Raw genomic sequence first — 13,489 nt, 5'->3', positions numbered from 1 at the left:
TCAATACTGGATTGCACATCTTATTGTTTAGATTAAAAGTTACTTAATTTTTTATTTTTTTTTAGGTGACATGCAATATAATGCAGGAGAGCAAAAAGTGAATATTAGTGTAAATCCTGTTTATAAAAATGTCCAGCTTAAATTGCAATTGACATCTTGATTATAAGCAATGGAAATATGTGCCTTTGCGCAAATTTTGCTCTATCTTTATTTTACACCTTTGACTTTTAGCATTTTTTTTTTTTCTTTATCTCTTTAATTCAGTGAATTACAGTAGTGAAGCCTCTGCTTTAAAAAGGTGTGCATCATTATATTTACGCAATAGTAGTGATGCCTACATAGTACATTAACCCTTTAAGATCACATGGTGGAAAGTTTCTGTCATGCTGACCTTTTACTTCTGAAACCGTGTCCTTAAGGGGTTAATGATGATGGTTACAGGAATGTATCCCCCACTAAAGGTTTTGGTGTAAAGAGATGACTGCAAGATGCTGTTTGTTGTTGCAACACTTCTCACTCTCAGCCAGGCAAAGCCTAGATGAAAATTATGGAAGTCACTAGCCACTATGCCAATGAAAAAGAGAGTCACATCTTCCACATGCTAAAGGAATACAGAAAAAGGGATAAATAGGTGACCTCTGTGTGTACCTCCTGCTTTGGAGGACCTAGAGAGCTTGCCTTTACCTGACCTGCTAGAGGAACAAGCACAGGCAGGGCAGACTAAGGGCAGTTAGAGGAAGGGTTGAGTCCCCAGGAAAGGGAACAGATCAGACGGCTCTTAGAGTTCAAGCAAGTGACATTCTCCAAGGAGCCAGAGAACACCACATTGACTGTACACAAGGTAAAGAATCCTGGGTAGACCACCCTGAGACAGCCCCCGTATCACATCCCCAAGGCAGTCCTGGAAGGGATGCGCAAGGAGATACAAGAGATGCTCTGCTTCAGTCCTGGTACCAAAGTGGGAAGAAACAACCTGCTTCCGTGTTAACTTCTGGCGACTAAATGATAAGTTAGGAACCGATACACCGAGTTGCTAGATCGTATTGACAGGGGACAATATCTGACCACTATCGACCTATGTAAGGATTACTGGCAGATTCCTCTGGCCGAGGAGGCTGCTCAAAAATTGACCTTTGTCACCCTACTTGACCTCTACCTGTTTCGGGTCATTCCATTTGGAATGAAGAACCACCTGGCTACGTTCCAGTTCATGGTGGACCGACTCCTGGACGACATAGCAGTCTTTAGCAATATTTGGGAGGACCACCTGAAAATCTTGGAATGGTATTGGACAGGATTAGGGATTAACCTTAAAGTCAGACAAGCGCCATGTTGGTATGGTTGAGGTACAATACTTTGGGCACCAGGTAGAGTGTGGAAAGCAGTGACTGGAGCCAGCCTTTTGGCCCATTCCCTATACCAAGACACAAGTCATGGAAATAGCCAGCTACTAGCGACGCTCTTTCCCTCGACCATAGCGCCATCACTAAACCCCTTACGAATCTCCCTAGGCAGGTACTGTAGTCTCCTGAATGCGAGAGAGCTTTTACCCTCATAATCAACCACAATGGCAAAAACTAATTTGAGAAGACTGTATTTGATGGATGCATGTCTCTTTTCAGCTGTGTAAATATGTAACACAACCCATTGGTCTGGCTAAACTGTGTCGCAGGGGACAATGCATGCTTGCTGCGGTGAAGCTTGACAACCATATGACTTTACCATTGACTGTTGACCTGGTAAGCAAAATGGGAACGCCGACAGGTTGTCCCGCAGACCAAGCTTGTTCCTTAAGACTTTAAACCTGGACATCTCCAAGTTGACCTGACAGGGTCAAGCCGTGAATGCTGGAGACGGATACAAGTGGGGAGCACTGTGACAGACCACCCGGTCTCCCAGGTCTTGTACATGGCTCCCAACCACCACATCCTCCTAAAAGAACTAAAATTACCACTTGACCCCCCATCCAGACAGTGTCTCCAAGCTCAGCATCACAGACCACATCAGAGACCAGTGGGGGAACTCGCAGAGACACGGTGTGCCTGACCAGGAGCAACCCACAAACCGCTTGGAACTCCAAATTGGAGCGCAGTGTTGCCGCAATCAAGTACATAGCTGAAAAGAGACTTGCGTCCATCAAGTTCAGCCTTCCTCACATATGTTTTTTTGCTGTTGATCCAAAAGAAGGCAAATAAAAAACAGTTTGAAGCACTTCCAATTTTGCAACAAGCTAGGAAAAAATTATTCTTGACCCCAGAATGGCAGTCAGATTTATCCTTGGATCAAGCAGTTATTACCCTACATTGAAAGATTATATCCTTGAATATTCTGTTTTTGCAAGTATGCATCTAGTAGCTGTTTGAACATCTGTATGGACTCTGATAAAACCACTTCTTCAGGCAGAGAATTCCACATCCTGATTGTTCTTACAGTAAAAAACCTTTCCTTTGCCTTAGACGAAATCTTCTTTCTTCTAGTCTAAACGCATGACCTCGTGTCCTATGTAAAGTCCGGTTTGTGAATAGATTTCCACACAATGGTTTGTATTGGCCTCGAATATATTTGTATAATGTTATCATATCCCCTCTCAGGCGACGTTTTTCTAAACTAAATAGGTTTAAATTTGTTAACCTTTCTTCATAGCTGATATGTTCCATTCCTTTTATTAATTTTGTAGCCCACCTCTGCACTTTTTCTAGTGCCATAATATCCTTCTTTAGAACAGGTGCCCAAAATTGCACAGCATATTCAATGTGTGGTCTTACCAGTGATTTATAAAGAGGCAAAATGATATTCTCGTCCCGAGAATAAATGCCCTTTTTCGTGCATGACAGTACCCTACTGGCCTTGGCCACTGCTGATTGACATTGCACATTGTTGCATAGTTTGTGGTCTATAACAATTCCCAAGTCCTTTTCGTGTGTTGTTATCCCTAATTCGCTTCCATTAAGGGTATACGTTGCTTGTGTATTCTTTACGCCGAAGTGCATAACTTTGCATTTTTCAACATTAAATTTCATCTGCAATTTGAATGCCCAGTCCTCCAGTCTATCTAAATCCCTCTGCAGCAAAGTAATATCTTGCTCACATTGTATTATTTTACAAAGTTTTGTGTCATCTGCAAACACTGAAACATGACTTTCAATGCTGTCTTCAAGATCATTTATAAACATGTTAAATAGAAGGGGTCCCAGAACAGACCCCTGAGGGACACCACTTGCCACCTCTGTCCAGCTTGAAAATTTACCATTAACGACAACTCTTTGTACTCTGTTTTTAAGCCAATGTTCTACCCAAGAACAAGCATTTTCATCTAGACCGATTTCCTTGAGTTTGAACACTAATCTTCTGTGTGGAACTTTATCAAATGCTTTGGCAAAATCCAAATAGATCACATCCACTGCAACACCCTGATCAATACTTCTACTTACTTCTTCATAGAATGCAATCAAGTTAGTTTGACACGACCTGTGCTTCATAAAACCGTGCTGATTTTTGCTGATAACCATGTTCTTCTCAAGGAATTCTTGAATATTATCCCTTAATAACCTTTTAAATATTTTACCAGCCACAGAAGTTAAGCTCACAGGTCTATAATTTCCAGGTCTATAATTTTTGAACCCTTTTTGAATATAGGAACCACATCTGCCTTCCTCCAATCCTCGAACACTTCCTGAAAGAAAAGAATCTTGAAAAATTCAAAACAGCGGTTCACTTATTTCTACACTTAGTTCCTTAAGTACACGTGGATGGATGCCGTCAGGCCCTGGAGCTTTGTTTATATTAACTTTCTTTAGTTGCTGCAGCACCTTGTCTTGAGTTAACCAATTACAATTATTCTGCAAGTTTTTAGTAGCAATCATTTGCACATCTATTGCCATGGGTTCTTCCTTAATATATACAGAGGAGAAATAGTTATTTAAAATTCCTGCCTTTTCCTGGTCTTCATTGACTAACACCCCCGTTTCAGTTTTTAGTGTACCTACACTTTCATTTTTGGGTTTTTTAGAATTTATGTACTTAAAAAATGCTTTGGGGTTGGTTTTGCTCTCTGTAGCTATCATTTTTTCATTTTGAAGTTTAGCAAGTCTAATTGCCTTTTTGCATTATTTGCTTCCTTATATCTTTTATAAGATGCATCTGATTTGTCCGATTTAAATGCTTTAAATGCCCTTTTCTTATTTTTAATCTCTTGTTTTACTTTTCTACTAAGCCACATTGGTTTTAATTTGTTTCTTTTATATTTATTTCCCAATGGTACATACTGAGAAATGTACCTTTCTAATATTTGTTGGAAGATGATCCATTTATCCTCAGTGTTCTTTTCACTAAAGAGTTTATGCCAGTCAATATATTGTAAAGCTTCCCTTAACTTATTGAAATTGGCCTTTTTAAAATTATATGTTTTAGTATACCCCATGTGCTTTTGTTTTTTTGAGTTTATTTCAAAGGACACTATATTGTGATCACTATTTCCCAAGTGCTCACCTACTTGAATGTTGGTCAAAAGATCAACGTTGTTTGTTAATACCAGGTCCCGACAATCGTCCATTCTAGTTGGTGCTTGTACTAGTTGTGACATGAAGGTGTCATTTAACAAGTTTAAAAACCTTATTCCCTTTGCTGAGCTATTAGTCCCTCTGTCCCAATTTATGTCCGGGTATTTAAAATCTCCAATAATTAAAGTGTTACCCAGATTTGCAGCTTTCTCAATTTGCTCAAACAGCTGTTGTTCCTCGTCAATATTAACATTAGGTGGTTTATAACATATCCCAACCAATAGTTGGTTTCCCTTCTTTTCCCCCAAGCAGATATTTACCCATAAAGCCTCCACATTTTCCTCATCGCATTCCATTTGCTTAAGATTTGGCTTTAAATCATGGTTGACATACAAACATACCCCACCACCCTTCTTGTTTTTCCTATCCTTCCTAAATAACATGTACCCATTTAAGTTAACTCTTCAAATTAATTCTCGGTCCCATGGCCACCACACAGGGTGCTATATGGAGGGATGACAGAGGAGGTGGTGGGGCATCAAGCAATACCAAAGACTTTAAGGGAACTCCATGCACCAACGAAAGTCCATTGCAGTCATTGAAAGTGACCGTGACTTTTCACCCAGAGCTATGGAACTATGCGCCAGATTGGATGATGCTCGCAGCCTGGTTAAAACTCTACATCCAGACTATTCAGAGTTGACTCCTCTGATTCAAGCACTCTTTGGACTGAACATCAGGCTCTAGGTGAGATAAAGTTATATTTTCAGGCACAGACACCAAGGTGGCTAGGTGTTGCAAAATATTGCTTTCCTGAGGACAATAAAACAGAGTTGTTCACCGTGACATTAAGCCTCAGCTAATGATCAGTGTTGGAATATAATCACTCCAGAGCTAATCACTGGAAAGGGAGCCTTGGTGGAGACATCCAGGTCACCTGCGGAAAGGCCTCCACAACTAGCTCAATGCAAGTCCGATTGTTATTGACTATTTGGTGCTTTATGAAAAAAGGAGAAAAAAAAAAAACAAATGAAGGAGAATTTTTTTTTATTATTTTGTAGTAAATCAGAAAAAAATTCCCCACAATATTTTTGGAATGTGTGCATCAGAATGACTTGTGACTGTGTTGCATTCAGAAAAGAAAGCTCCAGGCTCGTGGATTACTGACTGTTATTAGTACAGTAGGTTCTTGATGTATTACAGTCACTAGACACTGTGCGCACTGCTAACAGCATTTTTGTCACCTAGACAGAGTTTTTCATATTTGAGAACTTCATCTGATTAAAACAATATCCACCTCAAGCTGACAACCTTACAAGACACATATCAACTCAATGGAAGAGAAAGGTTAAGATGCATTCAAATAATTGAAATAAATATATATATATCTATAAAATGTGTGTTGTTTGGTATTTTCAGCCTCTAAAAGTGTAGTGAAAAGATTTGTGCCCAGATGTGATTTTCCATTCCATCTCCCATTGCAGTCCCACTCACCTCAGCACAGTCTACTAGTAGTTGACTTCACTTGACTTGGTGTCAAACAATTATTTCCTTATTTTCTTTATGAAGTATATAGCCTGCAATGCAATGCTTGGTCAAATAGGGCCCCGTAGAAGTATAAAAAAAGGTGAGATGATCTTGTGAATTTAAATATGTATTTAATGAGCTACAGCCTACATACCTTGGATTCGATGTAGTGCCTTTAAGTGATCATACTAGAGTAGAAACCTGTAAAATGAAAGGATGAAGCTACTTAAATGCTAGTGAACCCTTTGGGTTTACCCTTATAGTTTTATCTTACTGTTGCTAAGGTTTCTGTGATTTTTGCATCAGTACTATTAGCATCAAATGTTCCTTGCCAAGTCGTGTTAGGTCCAGCCATATTCAGGTGAATATTTATATGCTTTTTCTGTTGAAGTTCAAATGTGTATGTGCTGTGTGAGGATGCTATTCTTCTGCCTAACACCACTGTGAAAGTCCAGTTCACCCATTACTCCAGTTCCCTGTCTCGTTCTGTACCTACATGTGTCCAACCTGGGCCTGCCTTGCTTCCTAGCTTTGGAAATCACTAGGGAGCTTTCAGACTGTAATATTTCAAGGACTGAATCTGAGGTGTGACAGCACCTACACAAAAAAAAAACTGGATTTCCCTGTATAATCCAATGATCATCTACTACAAGAAAATGCCAAAAGTAAGACAGAATGTCCACACCCTTCCCAGTTAGGACAGTTACCCAAACAGAAACAAGCTAGACCACTTTGGAAGCCAGATTAAACAGATATAGTGCAACATGCTGGGTAAGCTATGTGAATCAAGGCACATGCTCTTTGTGATTAGTAAGAATCTGAAAGTATAGCAGAGAGATGTCCATTCAATATGACCTTACTGTGTGTGTACAATGACAGAACAAGAAAGACACACATCCAGGATTAGCTGTCTGAATATTAACTGCAAGTACTGGCAACCCCCACGTTTATGGGTGTCATTGAGTTAAAAGTTGTAAAACAGGTCTGAATAGAGTAAGAAAAAAAATAAATTTAAATGACAATGGAAACAACCAGCAATGCAGAAATGCTCAACCTGACCGTAGAACAAATAAAAAGTAAAAAAAAAAAAAAATTCTAAAGAAGGTGTTTGTTTCCAGGATACCAACTAAAATGACGCCTGTATTGAGAATTTGAAGAATGTGGCAGCAATGCCCACTTGCTGTAGTAGGAGAGGAAGCAAGGGACAGAGGAATTTATCAGAGAAACCGGTTTGGTCCCCTGAAGGGCACAGCACTGTACCTCCTCCCTGTCTTCAAACCTGGGTTTGGTTTGTGAGTGTTAACACATCCTCCCCTTTGTTGCAACAGGTAAACGTCAGTCTTACCTGACAGATAAGGAGAGTGAGGATTCGCACACATCTGTCTGTAGGATCTCTGCATAGGACCAACACTCCTATAGTGAATTTTCCCTGCACAATTCTTGTCCCAGAAACTGCATTTAAGGTATTAATTTTTATAAATGCGCTATATAATTTTCCAAATGTTATCGCTTGTTCTAACTTGCTGCAGTGGTGGTTTGGAGTCTGATCGTTACCTGAAACCAAATATTATTGTAGGTTGGCTTCAGTACTTGGGTAATTAAAACCTACAGTGTCAGTTTGTTTCTGTCTGTTAAATTATGTTTTGTTCTGTTTACTCAAGGGGGGTTATTTACCAAACTGCATGTTGTAGTACATTGAAACCAAAATTTGCCAAATCTAGGCTAAAATAGCCACGTTGTGACCTGGTGAGTTGAAGAATGTTCTAAAATAATTCTACTAAAATAATTGATATTACTCCGAATTTTGCAATAATAATTTTCAAAGCACTCTGTTTTGTTGGTTTGTGAATAAAGTATCTAACACTGTTGATACTGTATAAATAAATATTACCATTTCATATTTAATGTGCATTAATTCCATTAAACATTTCAGTTACCCAAATAAATGAGACAATACAAGGTTAGTAATACATACGCGAACAAGGCTCAGCATAATAAATTTAGGGCTAACTAAGCTGTGGACTAAAATGCTGATCCTTATTTTAGCCACTAAATTGACCACATAGAGTGAAAGAACACATTTTTTTTATATCCACTATTAAATCCTAGTGTAATATATAACTCTGTTTAACAATAGCTTTGAAAGAATCACTTTGTAGCTAATGCCATAATGAGTCAAGTTCTATTGTTTATTGATGTAAGTTGGTCTTCATGTGTCATTTTATAATAAGCTCCCTATATTGTATTTGAATCTTAATTATATTGTAAAGGCACTGAAGAATAAGCTGACGCTATATAAATGCCAATAATAATGATAGCCTGTTGTACTTTTTTGTTTCATGATGAGAAATTGGGATTTACTAAGAATGCTGACAGGTTGTGCAATGCATTATACTTTGCACATGATCCAATGGGTTTGCGTACTGTGTGTATATTGCATTTGTTTTGTTTTATCATGTTTACTTAATAATCGGTGGTTGTTTAAAGATCTAATGATTAGGGGTAGATTCCAGGGTAGCATTCAAGCCCTACCTTAATGTTTTATACTGTTGTAAGTGTCCCGTAATTGCTGTTTTCACTAGAATTAGTAGCAGTATATTATTAACTCCGAGGGGCTTATTCTGTAAACACCACATTGAATTGAAAACCTAAATGCAATATGTAGTTGAGCAAAGTGCTGATTTGGAAAATAATTTACATCTCTGTATATAGACTAAATCTGTATTTTGGCCTAAATTCTGCAATTCGTGAATACATTCCTGGGATTTTACTGTACTCCGAGGTTGATTGAGATTTTTTTACATCTATATATTGGCTAAGCATTGAGACCATTTTTTTTTTTTATTTTTTATTTTTTTTTGCAAATCCATTGTTCACTTACATCAGCCCTTTATTTAATGACTAGATACAGAGTCCGCATTTTTTATAAAAAAAAAAAAAAAAATTAAAAAAAGTTATCCACTGTTCCCTCAATTATTGCATTAACAGTTTTGTTTGGTAAACAAAAAAACTAAAGTATCTGAAATATCCTGAAAAATGTGTAATTGTAACTGGGATATCCTACCAAACATACAGAGAAAAATCTGCTTAAAATAGGATTATATATAAATATATTTTTTTCTTATTTATTTATTAGATTGGCTTTGTGGGAGGGGTTTGCCAACCTATTTATATTTACCTGTGCTGGTAGACACTACAACATGGAGTGGGACACTGGCCCCTCCCACCACTCTCTTTTAATTAATGTATCTTATATGGACTCTACCCTAGACAAGCCTCTAATCCACATGTCCGTTTAGGCAAACCTCTGCTGATTTTCCCTGTACTACACTGTATTTTGTAATCCTAGACTATTCTGTACTGTTCTATATTATACTATTGTTTTAAGTACGGTACTGTAACATTTCTTGTTATACTGTGCTATACTGTATATAATTAATGCACCGTCGGCCCCCTGTCGCTGCTGTGTGTGTGTGTGTATATATAGAATAAGGGGGCATTGACGTTGTGGCAGGCTTATGCAATACATGATCATATAATGTAACTAAACCCCCGTTATTATTTTGCCTAGATGAGGTGTTTTTAAATAAAACTATTACAATCGCTAAGATTTGAAATCATTGTTTAGTGAATAAGCGAGTGCGCTGGATTCTGTATTTTGTATATTTTGGCCCCAGCAGCGCCCTATAATGTAAGCATGTTCAGGTGAGTGCAGCCCTCTTGGTCATATATATATAATTAAGAAAATATTTTTTAATGCATAGATAGACCTCCCAAGTATTGCTTGTTTCAGTTTGCCTTATCTTAAATATCCGGAGTATATTGCTCAGAAACAGCTACTTACTTATAAAAGCGAGAGAGTGGAAAAAAGTGATATGTTGGGAGTATGGGTGCAGTGCAGCAGTATGACTTGCATTCCATGCTCTTTTTCATCTTGCATGCAAAATGTGGAGAATCCCTGCAGGTATGGAAGCTTGGTTTGTCGTTTATGAGTAAGTAGTTAAAAACAGAAGACATGTTTTTTTTTTTTCTCTCTCTCCAAACGTTACTCCTCCCTGCCCATCTCTGATGACACACCCAAATGTCTTATGTCTGGTGAGACAGACCTGTTCTGGGACCCGTGTTCTGCTGTATTGGGCTATTTCTTTATTTTTGGGATCAGCAGATATAACTTAACTGCACTGCGAGAGCATATGTATCATGTACTTCAAGTAAATAAACGTCCACTGCATGCAGAGCCTCCAGTCCACTTAATAATGATATAAATCATTTTTATTCAGCCCTATAAGATTATTTAAAAGCTTAAACCACAATGAAATTGTATACAGCTATAAAAAAAAAGCTGCCCACACGACTTCAGATGTTGCTGAACTTCGTCTCCCATGATTCTCTGTCCTTCTATTGAATTGAAAGAATTTTGGTATTTGTGGCCATCAACATGTGAGAGGCCAGAGTTTGAGATTATTTTATGTATTCACACTTTATCAAGAGCATGCATAGATTCTTCTTAATATCTCTGGATTAATCTGGTTGGCTATGGCAGACGCATCCAATTGATAGCTATGCCCTTGTCAATGCTCTTGCTTGAGTGCATCATCAGATATTGCGTATCACTTGGACTTGTAGTGAGCGTACATCCTCTTAATACATTTTGCTGCCCGTATTTCAATTTGCTACAGTCCTAAATTTAGCAAACAAGCCCCCATAGGGAATTTTACTTAATAGTGAATTACAGAAAATTGATAAAGGAATTGCAGCTTGATTTACCATTGTTATCCACTCCTCTTGATTTTTTATCATTTTTGTCTTTTTTTTTATTTTTTTATTATCTTGATTTTATTCTGCCCCTTAACTTCTAGATGTTGCCAGATTAAAGTCCAAAAGTCACATCAGCAGATTCCTTAATGTGTGACTGTGTTCTCTTGGATTATAGGGATCACTACACTGTTGCAAAGCAAGTAAATTCTAACAAATCTGAAGTATGTATCTCCTGTTTATACAAACCTGTTTGTTTAGCATTCTATATAGTACCAACAAATAGCTTTTCACATCTAAGAAGTGAAGTACTTGTAAACACGGTCAATGCTTGGGGTCAAGGCCGACCTCAGCAGTTGGTTTGGTTAGTGCTGTTTTGTTTCAACAATAGGCCCACGTTGTAAGTAATTTAGCAAACTAATTTGTGTCTTACGTCATATAGGTGACTCATGGATGACTGATGAATGCAGTATTTTATGTATGTATACTATGGGGGAACCTAATGGAGCTTATTCACTAATATGAGAATTGTTGAGAATGCAACGTTTAGGTAAAAATAATGCAGCTGCAAAATATATTGACTTGTGGATTTTTTCAGTTAAGCTATTTTGTTGAGTGACTATAACCATTATGTGTGTTGTGCCAGACTTGGTTGCCATGGGGGTATGATGTATTTCCTCTAATTTGTTGTTTACTTTTTCTTTATATATATATATATATATATATATATAATTAATTTACTGGTATCCGTTTTACAAAGGTATGCCTGAGCAGTGTTGATAGTGGTATGGTTGCTATGCAGTTTTAAATTGTTTTCTTAAAAGCAGCATGAGGTTGTGAAACACAGGGTAATGTCACCGCTAATTTGAACGAGTTGAGCCAGTTTTGTTTTTTACATGACAAATGTGACACAATAAATGGTTGCTAATTGATTGATATTGCATGTGTGGGAAAACCAGATTTTACCAAGATAAAGAGCTTTGTATTTCAAGTAAATGCCTCCCTGCATCAACAGCAATTCATAATGATGATTATGGTGCAATGGCCTCCCCCCCACCCTCCCTGCCAAAGGGAACCAGGTCTGCAGGACAGGACACCAAATTTAGTACTGTCCTGCCAGATTCGGGACAGTTGGAAGGCCTGCCTTAATCTCAAAGTCATTTGTGGATATCTTTATACAGAGCATCAAATCTGTGGGTGACTTATCTTGACCTATACTTTAATGCTACACTCGAGCACAATTAACTAGATCAATAATCCTTTTTACTACTTGATTAATAAAATCCTAAGTGATGAACATTTTACATTGTAAAAAGGCATGAATAGATTGCTATTTATAGATTCATAATTAAGTTGGATTATCTAAATGCAGGATTATCTATTGCAGTAATCCTGGGTGGGTTATGAAAGTATTCGTCATTACATTGTATCTTTTAGCAATTTAATATTAATAGTGGAGGCAAAGCGAACATTAATACGCATGTGTCACATATCCTGCTGATTTTTATTTGTAAGGAATGCAGAGTTCTCAAAGCCCATTCTATGATTACACCTGAGCATTATGATCACATACAGTAAATACAGTTGCTTGGATAAAAGTAGAAATCTGTATTTCAAATAACAGCTTGAAACTATGCCTTGATATGAGTCAAGAGCTTTTCTAAACTCCCCTTTCCCAGGCTGATATGTAACAGCACCGTACATATTGTTCTGCTGTGATATTCATCTAGAATAAGGTCCTTTTTTTTCTATACAGACACTCCTCACTCACCAACTGGGTTCCGTTCCTACGACCGGGTCGTAGAACAAATTGGTCGGTAAGTGAGGAGTAAAGGGATTCCCTGCTCTGCTGCGTTCTTCTGTGTTCAGGGATATTTCCCCGAACATAGATGAACGCAACAGAGCAGGGAATCCCTCTAATCTGTGTTCGGGGAAATTTTTCCCCGAACATAGAATTAAGGGATTCCCTGCTCTGGTGCGCATGTCTGTGTTCAGGGACATTTCCCCGAACATAGACAAACGCACAAGAGCAGGAAATCCCTCTAGTCTATGCTTCGGGAAATTTCACCAAACATAGATTAGAGGGATCCCTGCTCTGTTGCGTTCATCTATGTTCAGGGAAATATCCCTGAACACAGAAGAACGCAGCAGAGCAGGGAATCCCTCTAATTCCCATGACAGCTCGCACTTACCACCCCGCGAGAGAACTGGTCGTAAGTGCGAGCCGTCGCAAAGTAGGTACGACCTACCTGCTTTACAACGGCTCGCACTTACGACCAGCTCTCTCGCGGGGTGGTAAGTGTGAGCTGTCATACCACCTGTTCTTTGTATATTTAAATACACTCCAACCCTATAAAGAACTTCAGCATGTTGAATTACTTTAGGGGTAACAGAGTGTCTCCTCTGTCCTTTAATCAGACAGGTTTGTGGTGCTTTGAGCATTCTCTGAAAGCATCATGCAGTCATAGAACACTCCAACATTATTAATAAATGTATTTATTTCTAAAGTGTTCCTTGTATTAATATATCTTTGTAGTATTAAGAGAAACATATTTCATCCAGATTTAAATTATTTTGGCATTGATATGCTGGTTTCCTCCCTTAACTTTGTTCTAATTTCTAAACACCCACTGATGAAATCCCATATTAAAAGTTCCATTAACATATCTGACTTGTCTTACCAAGAAAGGCAGTTTAGAAATAAAATA

The 13,489-nt window shown here is 38.1% G+C and overlaps 1 protein-coding gene across 2 annotated transcripts in view; it reads left to right on the top strand.

Annotated features, from left to right (window-relative positions):
- Nucleotides 1–7,317: 7,317 nt before the first annotated feature.
- The window catches only part of ZNF185 (zinc finger protein 185 with LIM domain), a 108,566-nt gene continuing 102,394 nt past the window's right edge, over nucleotides 7,318–13,489 (top strand). The window contains exon 1 of one of the 2 annotated variants that reach the window (XM_063431910.1): nucleotides 7,318–7,489. The gene's annotated coding sequence lies outside the window, so the exon portion shown is untranslated. The remainder of the gene's footprint in view (nucleotides 7,490–13,489) is intronic. The other variant, XM_063431909.1, reaches the window with a different exon arrangement.

Source organism: Pelobates fuscus, chromosome 9 (assembly GCF_036172605.1).
Source record: "Pelobates fuscus isolate aPelFus1 chromosome 9, aPelFus1.pri, whole genome shotgun sequence".
NCBI lineage: Eukaryota > Metazoa > Chordata > Amphibia > Anura > Pelobatidae > Pelobates > Pelobates fuscus.
Note: the sequence above shows the minus strand (reverse complement) of the source record. Positions and strands in the feature narration are given on the sequence as shown.